The sequence below is a fragment of the Lycium ferocissimum genome, chromosome 6 (assembly GCF_029784015.1).
Source record: "Lycium ferocissimum isolate CSIRO_LF1 chromosome 6, AGI_CSIRO_Lferr_CH_V1, whole genome shotgun sequence".
NCBI classification, from domain to species: Eukaryota; Viridiplantae; Streptophyta; class Magnoliopsida; order Solanales; family Solanaceae; genus Lycium; species Lycium ferocissimum.
This window is the reverse complement of record NC_081347.1, coordinates 16895694-16904251: the sequence shown is the minus strand read 5'-3', so window position 1 is coordinate 16904251 and position 8558 is coordinate 16895694. Positions and strand designations below refer to the sequence as shown.

General features: G+C 35.7%; 1 long non-coding RNA gene across 1 annotated transcript in view; it reads left to right on the top strand.

The window, feature by feature from the left end:
• Positions 1-4241, top strand: part of LOC132059436 (uncharacterized) — a 6206-nt gene extending 1965 nt beyond the window's left edge. Inside the window, exon 2 of the long non-coding RNA XR_009415564.1 lies at positions 3969-4241. This is a non-coding gene — a long non-coding RNA (uncharacterized LOC132059436). The remainder of the gene's footprint in view (positions 1-3968) is intronic.
• The last annotated feature ends 4317 nt before the right edge of the window (positions 4242-8558 follow it).

Genomic DNA, 8558 nt, shown 5'->3' with positions numbered 1-8558 from the left:
GGGGTTTTTCTTTCCCCAAAAGCCCCCACACTATCTATGACATTTCTCAACTCTTTCAAAGTCGGGGCCATCTCCACATCATCCCCAAATTAGAAAACCATCCTATCTCGGTCCCAAAATCCAATAATCACCTCAATTATCTCCCTACAACCCTTCACCATCATAATAGAGGGTAGGTTTCCTAAGTGGTAGGTGATTTTCTTCCTAAGTGGTAGGTGATTTTCTTTCTTTTATCCTTGTTCATTCTACCCCACCATATATTCAACAAGTCGGGTACTCAATGACCATGTCAAACTATAAATCGATCGAAAGATTCACAAAAATAAAGGAAAGGTTAATGTGCCCCCCCCCCCCCCAATTGGCAATGGTTTAGCATATAGGCACATAAAATGTTTCCACTTAGCACATAAATGAGTGCGGTGTCTTTCGGGTCATAGACCGTATTTGACACGGGGTGGTCTTCCTAACGGGTTTAGATACGTCTTAAATATCCAAACCCTTCTAGTTCATCTTTGGATTGAGCTTAGCTCTACCCTAGGCATATGCAAGAGTGGGTATTTCAAAGTGACCTTGGACCCGAGCGGACTAATCCGGGTGAACCGTTGTCAGCTATTGGGTGACCGCACACCAACTCCGTGTTCAACATGTTCCAAAGAAGGGGTGTTTCGATTTTTTTTAGTGAAGGCTAGACAGCGAGCCCGCGTGTCCCCTTTGAAGCCATGCTTTTTGCCAGAAGTGGCGGAATTTATGATATGAAATGCATGACAGTTTATAATTGTGAAAAAGTAAACACTTAAGCAAATATTCACAATTATATCACATTAAATTTAAACCCTTATGGTTAAAACCTAGAATATCCCCAATGGAGTCGCCATCTATTACGGTTCACTTTTACGCGAGCGCATAAAAGCTACTAAGAACTTGTTAGTGCTCTAATTGGATTTCGTATTTTTTAGAGTCGCCACCTAATTTTATAATGGAAATTAGAAAAACCGGGTAAAAAGAGTTTATCAAAGAAGAGAAAAAATCCTTTTAAATCAGAGTTCGAGGTAAGGGTTATGGTGATCCCCTACGGAAGATTTTAAACGCCCTAGTATTAAGGGTCCGTAGAATAAGGTTGACATACGAGCTTCAATATGTGAGTATTGTAATTATTTGCTTAAAATATTTTCTTTATCGCAAAAGTGTCATGCTTATCATAAATTCAAATTTCCGACAAAAATGTCCCCTTTAAAAGGGGGGTTTTGGTTTCAAAATTCATATAAGTGTTCAACTCACTTCATTTCCAGACCAAGACACACTCGGGATTTCATCCAAGTAGAGTCGCTACTATTTTTGGTGCTAAGGGGATGAGTTCCATTCTTATAAGCTTTTATTACTTATATATAGGGAAAGTAAGTGGAGTATATCTCCTTTATAATAATTATATAGGTATTAAAAGAGTTTATCAAATTTCCAGTTTTTAGTCCATTGAAGCTCATAATCAACTATATTCCACTTTCCAAAACCATCTTATCTCAAATCGGTCCAAATATAATTCCTCTTTTTGTCCCTTTAAGTTTGGACTTTTGGCGCCAAAAAGCTTTGTTCTTTTTTTTTGAAAATTGTCTTATGTCCAAGCAAGTTATAAAAGGGTCCAATTTACTCAATGAAAGTTCTGATGTCTTATTTTCCATTTTTATCGATCTTAATTCTGCAAATATGTCTTGCGTCCAAATCATTTTAAGGTTCAATTTCCAGTCCAATTCTCGTCACGGCCCAAAGGACAAAAACAGTTTATAAAAAATGGTTCAAAGTGGGCTTACGGCCCAAAACTAATTTAATCCTTTATTCATTCCATCCAGATTTCACAAAGGGGCGAAATGCCCAAAAATACAACTTAGTTCCATTTTCATAAATCATTTAGGCTTAACCATATACCCAAACCAGTTTTAGACTTGAAGAAACTTATAGAAAGTTAAGTACCGATTTCATGCATGTGTTAAAGTTTAAGCGAATTTAAAAATCATTTAAGCGACTTCCTAATAATGCTAACGTATTTCCTAAGTTCTAAGCATATAAAGGGTTTCAATATTTATAAGTATCTTTACATATACAAGTGAGTACATCAAATAAAATACATCAAATAAATATGAAAAGTAAAGAGAAGTTTAGGCTGGTGGGCCTACCTAAGCCCACCAGTAGCCTATTTTCAACCATAGGTGGGCTTTCAAAATATTAGCTTCCCTTATTTCTCCGGACTCGATTAAGCAAAAATAGTTGGGCCTCAGGCCCAACAGATTTCAAACGGAAGGAAATGGCCCAAGTGGCCTTGGTATTTTTTAGATGCAACACAAAGGGGAAAAAGAAGGTAATGTATTAGAGAGGCACCTAGAACTTAAGCACTTATTTAATATGAACTAATCATACATGTATGGTAATCGCCTAAGTAGACAGCAAGAAGAAACACACACACATTCAAAAGAGATATCGGCCCGATATCAACAACAAAAGGAAATCTAACAAAGCGCAGGCCAGGCCAGGTGCGAATGCGTAAAAATGTGACCCAAAAACCTCAAACCATGAAAGAAGAGCCAACATATCAAACAGAAAAGGAACCAAGCCTAAATTGTATTATTATAATGCACAAGCTATAATTCAGAACAAACATGTCAAACTTGAAGATTATTTCTAATCTTTTACACATGCAGGATTCCCTCAGCAGACTAAAAAGACACAGAGTAAACTATCATGGACAATTTTTTAAGAAATCTCATGTCATGAAGAGTATGAAACTGTTAATGGGTTGACAGATCTAATGCACACTAACACATATCCAACATGGTGTTAGATAGATAAAGGACATACACACAACTTGCAAACTATGTCAAAATAGGCAAACTTCATGGTCAGGCCCCTGCATGCAAATCCAAACTTCACTACAGCTTTCCAAACACAGAACCATCATACTAGTACCATGTGATAATACCATCAGAATTAAAAGAAACGTTCATAGGCTTAAAACAGACTCAAACAGAAAAGTAATGTTGCACAGAAGTACTCTTTCAGTAAATAAAGATATTTGGTCAAGTGCAGAAAAGATACACTATATTCGATTTAGATGATTGATCTTATCATAGCATATTTTGTCATAGCATGGGCATATATATATATATACTAAACTTCAGGTCTAGAGTCTTAAAATCCAAGTTGGAACATGCTATCAGACCATCACATAACTACTTAACCATTTTTGTCTAGATAATGCATAAAAGCACCTAACATGACATCAAACTAAGTCTAGATTGGCTGGGTCTCTTTTTTAAACTAAACTATTGAGCTTACATGATCTTGCCACAGTTAAACATGCCATATATAACTATCAGCCACTATAAGTTTAAATCAAATCTCAAATCAGACAAGGATTTCCTTTTAATCATGTTGTATTACATCAGGTTTAACTAAACGGGAATAGACCTCTTATTAGTCACTGATAACTCATAGTCCATTTAGCTAATATGAAGCCAACTAATCATTGACATATGAACATATCAACCGGCTGATGTACTAATATACTAAACATAAACATGTAAGTAGACTATACAAGCTTATTTAGAGCATAAAACTAAGCTTAAGCAAAAAGGACAGTATCTAAACATGGCTTTAAAACTGAGTTAACACCAAAAAAAGATTTAGTCCAACATGATAAAGACTCAACTATCAACTAAAAGCAGAGTAAATCAAAACTAACTAGAGGAACCGAGATAGGAAGCTAACACATATAAATATGACAAAACAGGATTTAAACATGGATAATATGTCTAAACTAGTAACTAATGACCATAACTAAGCAAGAATAACCATTAACACATATAAACATAGCTTAAACTAGCAATTAACACCACTACACTAACAATTTAGCATACACAAGCAGCTAGAAAATAAAATCCAAAAATAGCTAAAAAGGAAAGAATATTACCTTTTATGAGTGCCTAAACGTCGAGAATGGATTTGAAGAATCCTTTCTTCTCCACGCAAACTCAACCACACACAGGGAAAGCAATTAAAATTTTAAACTTTAACTAAATCGAATAATTAAAGGTCTCAAAAATAGAAACCCTAGGTAATTCTATTTTTTGAGTATATTTCTGATATTTCAGTATGCTCAGAGGTTGTGTAATATTGTGAATTGGATAGAACCCTAAAATCTCAAAACCCTAGCTCATTTTTGATATGGGAATTTTATAATTTGAGAATTTCATCTCTCAATACCACATCCAATGGCTGAGAATCGATCATACAAGCAAATAAAGGGTCGGATTTGACTCTGAATTGGTCAATCCGTGGGGTTTTTCATGAACCAATAAAAATCGTGGATTCAAACGAATACAACAAAACCCATTAAGGTTTCTCAGTCTTATAACCGTTGAAAATAGCAGAAAAGCAAAGAAAGGGAGGATTAATACCTCGTTTGGTTGTGATATGGTGGAGAGAAGAGGCAAAGAATTAAATGCTTGCCTCAAATGGTTGAACCACCTCTGTAAGAGGTACTCGTACACTACAGGTTTGCCAAAAACAGCCGATGATGATAAGAAAGAGTGGGTAGAGCCACGGCGGCTAGGGTTACCACTATGGAAACCCTCTATTTCCTTTTAGGGGTCGTTTGGTGTTGAATAAAAAAAATGAAAAGGAAAGAGGGTTTAACCCCTTTAATGTTCAGTTGGGCCGAGTCAGGTCCTTATTGGACCGGACCGGGCCATTTTTTTAAGGAAAAGAGGGGGTATATATATATATGCATGATATACATGTATACACTTGTATATCCTAGTATACGTACATATATATATATATAGGCACACTACAAATACACACATAATTAATGGAAGCTAATTAATTTAAACTCCTTAATAATGACTTAACACAATTAACCGACTACCCCAAACTAAAGACACGGGTAATTATGCAATTTGCAATTATGATCTTAATTGAACTTAAACTGTGGATTTGGTTTTTTCAATTATAGCCATATTTAGTTAAATCAAACAATTAAAGACTAATTTTGCAGTAATGACCTCAATTGACATAAGCCATGAAATTGGCTATTTCAATTAAGGCCAGAATTCACATAATAAGCAATTTATGAATATAGCCACAATTAAACACTTGATTTATTATGATTAACTCCAAAAATTGCTCAAGTACAAATTGGACATGCAGAAATTAAGATTTGAGAAGTAAGATGACTAGCTTATCTAATAAATTAGATTCCTTGAATTAAAAGGAGTAAAAATGCTTGCTAAATGAACTTTCAATAATTTTAACAATTAAATAAATAAATGCTTGAATTATTTCCTGATTGAATTTTGCAAATGCTTTGTATTAGTTATAAAAAATATGTGAATTGTTTTAGAATGATTTAAAGTATTATTAAGGTTATTTTGCCAGATGAAAATGGCAAAATATTAGCGAAACAATTTTATAAAATCAGTTTGACTTATAAAAAGCGCGTATTTAACTCCGTCTATTATCCAAGGACTCCGAATTAAAATAAATTATCAGACGTCAAAAATTAGGTGTCAATAGCTATTCCTTTACTCGCCACTATGACACGATGTGTATTATTTGTTTCCTATGTGAACTATGAAGTTTAGAGCTCTCAAGTGTAGTAATTCCATGTATTGAGCCAACGAATCCCCTAAGAAATGTTATGTGACTATAATCAATTGTTACTTGAGTGTGTTACTTCTCGAAGTCAAGTCGCAATGAAAATAGAGTTTCCCCATAGGTGGGACTATATTAGTAGTCTATAGAGTACGATTCCAAAACACAGTTCGAGAGGTGCTCCAATTTGTGTATTTGACAGTTTCATGTACTTCCTATTTGATGCTGCCCTGATGACACGAGTTTCATATGTCTAATAGCAGTCTCTTGTTCCTTTCAGTAGGTACGAACAGGCCATAATGACACCTCAAAAGAGTTTTCGTGGCATGACGACGTTTACTTGACGATCAGATAAGAATCTTATATGTTTGATAGTTGTGGTGTGTTCTAACGACCATTAGTAAAACTGGCATGGAGAGTTATTTGTTGGAAAATTTCTAGTAATAACGAGATAAGAACCTTACTTGTGTGATAGTCTATAAAGTACGACTAAAGGGATTATAGAACAGTGGCTAAGATGAATAATGCGTAGGATGAATTGTATGATGATTCTCAAGTGACAATTGGAAGTTATAAATCTATGGCTAAGGTATGGTATTTGATAGTTATGGGCTCTAGGCATGGGACTATAGCACATTACTTAAGATAAACGATATCCCACGGCTAATGTTTGAGTGACCATTATGGGATGTGGAATATAAAGTTAGATTGGGTTGTAGAGAGTCCTTATAGGAAGAGTCATGTGGATATAGATAGGTATGATTCCTTAAGAGAGTACAAAGGCCTTAAGAGGCTAGAGCGCAGATTTGAAGTACCAGTCAAGTATCATAAATGAAAAAGTGTGTCCGTTCTTATTGTATCCCTCGACATGAAGTCGAGTCATTTGTCTCCTCTCCTATATGAGTTCCACAAGATAAAGAGTGTAAGCCTTTCACTAGTATTCAGTTATTTCCATTATGTGACGTCATTTGTATCATATCAAGTTCCCATTTGCCTATGCACATATCCTTGGTTAGTATGAATGTTAGTTGTCGTCACATAAGTAATCCATGGACCATGAGCTATTTGAGTGCTATTGAACCAATCCGCATTTGATTGAACTTATTAGAGTCGTAAGTGATGACTATTTGTCCATCTTTCTTGGCATGGATCCTTAGTACTTTTCCTCCCTTATAAACCAAGAGCGGTTAAAGGCTGTCACGACCCAATTTCACTAAGTCACGCGGGCACCTACCTTTTCGCCTAGGTAAGCGAATCATTATCCCAACAATCATAAAAACATGAATAAATAAATAAATAAATAAGCGAAAGAAGATAGAATAACGTAAGTCTTATGATAATGATATAAGAAAATGCGGAAGTAATGAAATACACCCCAGTATCTGGTCTAGTCATACAAGAGCATCTAACTAAATACTACAAGTCTGAATAATAGTAATACATCATTGTCTCAAAATCATGTCACGGACGGAAATAAAGACATAATAAAATAAGAGTCTTCAAGGCGGCAAGCATCCTCGTGCTCACACTGTAAGACTCATAACAACAATCCTCATCTACTATCAGCCACGAGGAGTAGAGTTCGATCCCACCTAGAACGTTGCATTCATAAAAGAATGCAGCAAGGATAGGTCAGTAAAAACAACAAGTACTGGTAGGATCATAGGCTGACTAAGACTAGCTAACTTATATAAAGATAACAAAGTAAGATAAACACATAAACCAACAAGTACAAGTTAACACGAAACTATATCCAAAGTACAAGTCATCACCTATGTTATAACATCTAAACCTAGCTGTGCCAAGTCTCAGTATAATCAATCCAAATTAGTATATCACAATAGTGTCACAACAAGGCATCAGATTCAAAGGTACAATGCAATGCAACAGATGTATATATGATGAATGCAATGCATATGCACCGTACAAATGTACTCCAATGATGGAACATCACATCTTGGCAGCACAACCCATAGGGAACCCGTGAAGTCCATGTACCACTCTCACGATCCCCGCAAAGACCTCGGGCATCGGACACTCAATTGTTCCCGGCAAGAAATCTCGAGCAACGTACACTCAGTCCCTCCAGTAAATGACCTCGGATCACGAACTTTCGTCTGTCTTTTATGCTCTCCGGCAAAAATCTCAGAGGCTACACTCCCTCACTTCCATCATCAGTACAATAACAAGGAAATATCAATGAATCATGGAAATGAGTATGAATACGATGCAATGTAATATCAAAGTATCAATTCAATCCAAACAATACCACCCGGGGCACACAAGTAGTATCAATAACAAGGATACATAATAAGCCACAATGAAAGCCCAATCTCGTCTCAATACCGAATTAATTGAAGTATCGTAACATCATAGTCATGATATAATACTAGTCATAATTTCCCAATGTCTCAACGTGGCAATGAGCCAATAAATAAGTAGAACAAGATAAGTAGATCAACACAAAGGGGTGGCTAGCCCCCAAATCATATAACAAGGCCTAACCTAAGTCAATATCCAACCCAACTTCATACTCGAAGGTTTATATGCGTTCTCTAACAATATCATCTAAACATACGCTTTGCTAATCGAAGTCTCACCATAAGGTAAACCATAACCTACCTGGAGAGCCGAACAACAAGGTCTCCAAATCAAACCTTAGTCTTCCCCTTCCGTTGAGCCTCGAGATAGTGAAAGTCTAAACATATCTGAATCATGAAATTATAATCAAGAAGAACATCATTCAAGCCTTACTTATATTCATGACCCAAATCCCAACCTATATGGAATAGGGTTCATGAACTAGAAAGATGGAAATAGGAATCTATAGGTCTCAACATGAAATTAAAGTTCTAGATGATCAATTCCCATCAATAATAAGCTAGGAGAACTAACAAAATACTTAAATTTGGATTCTA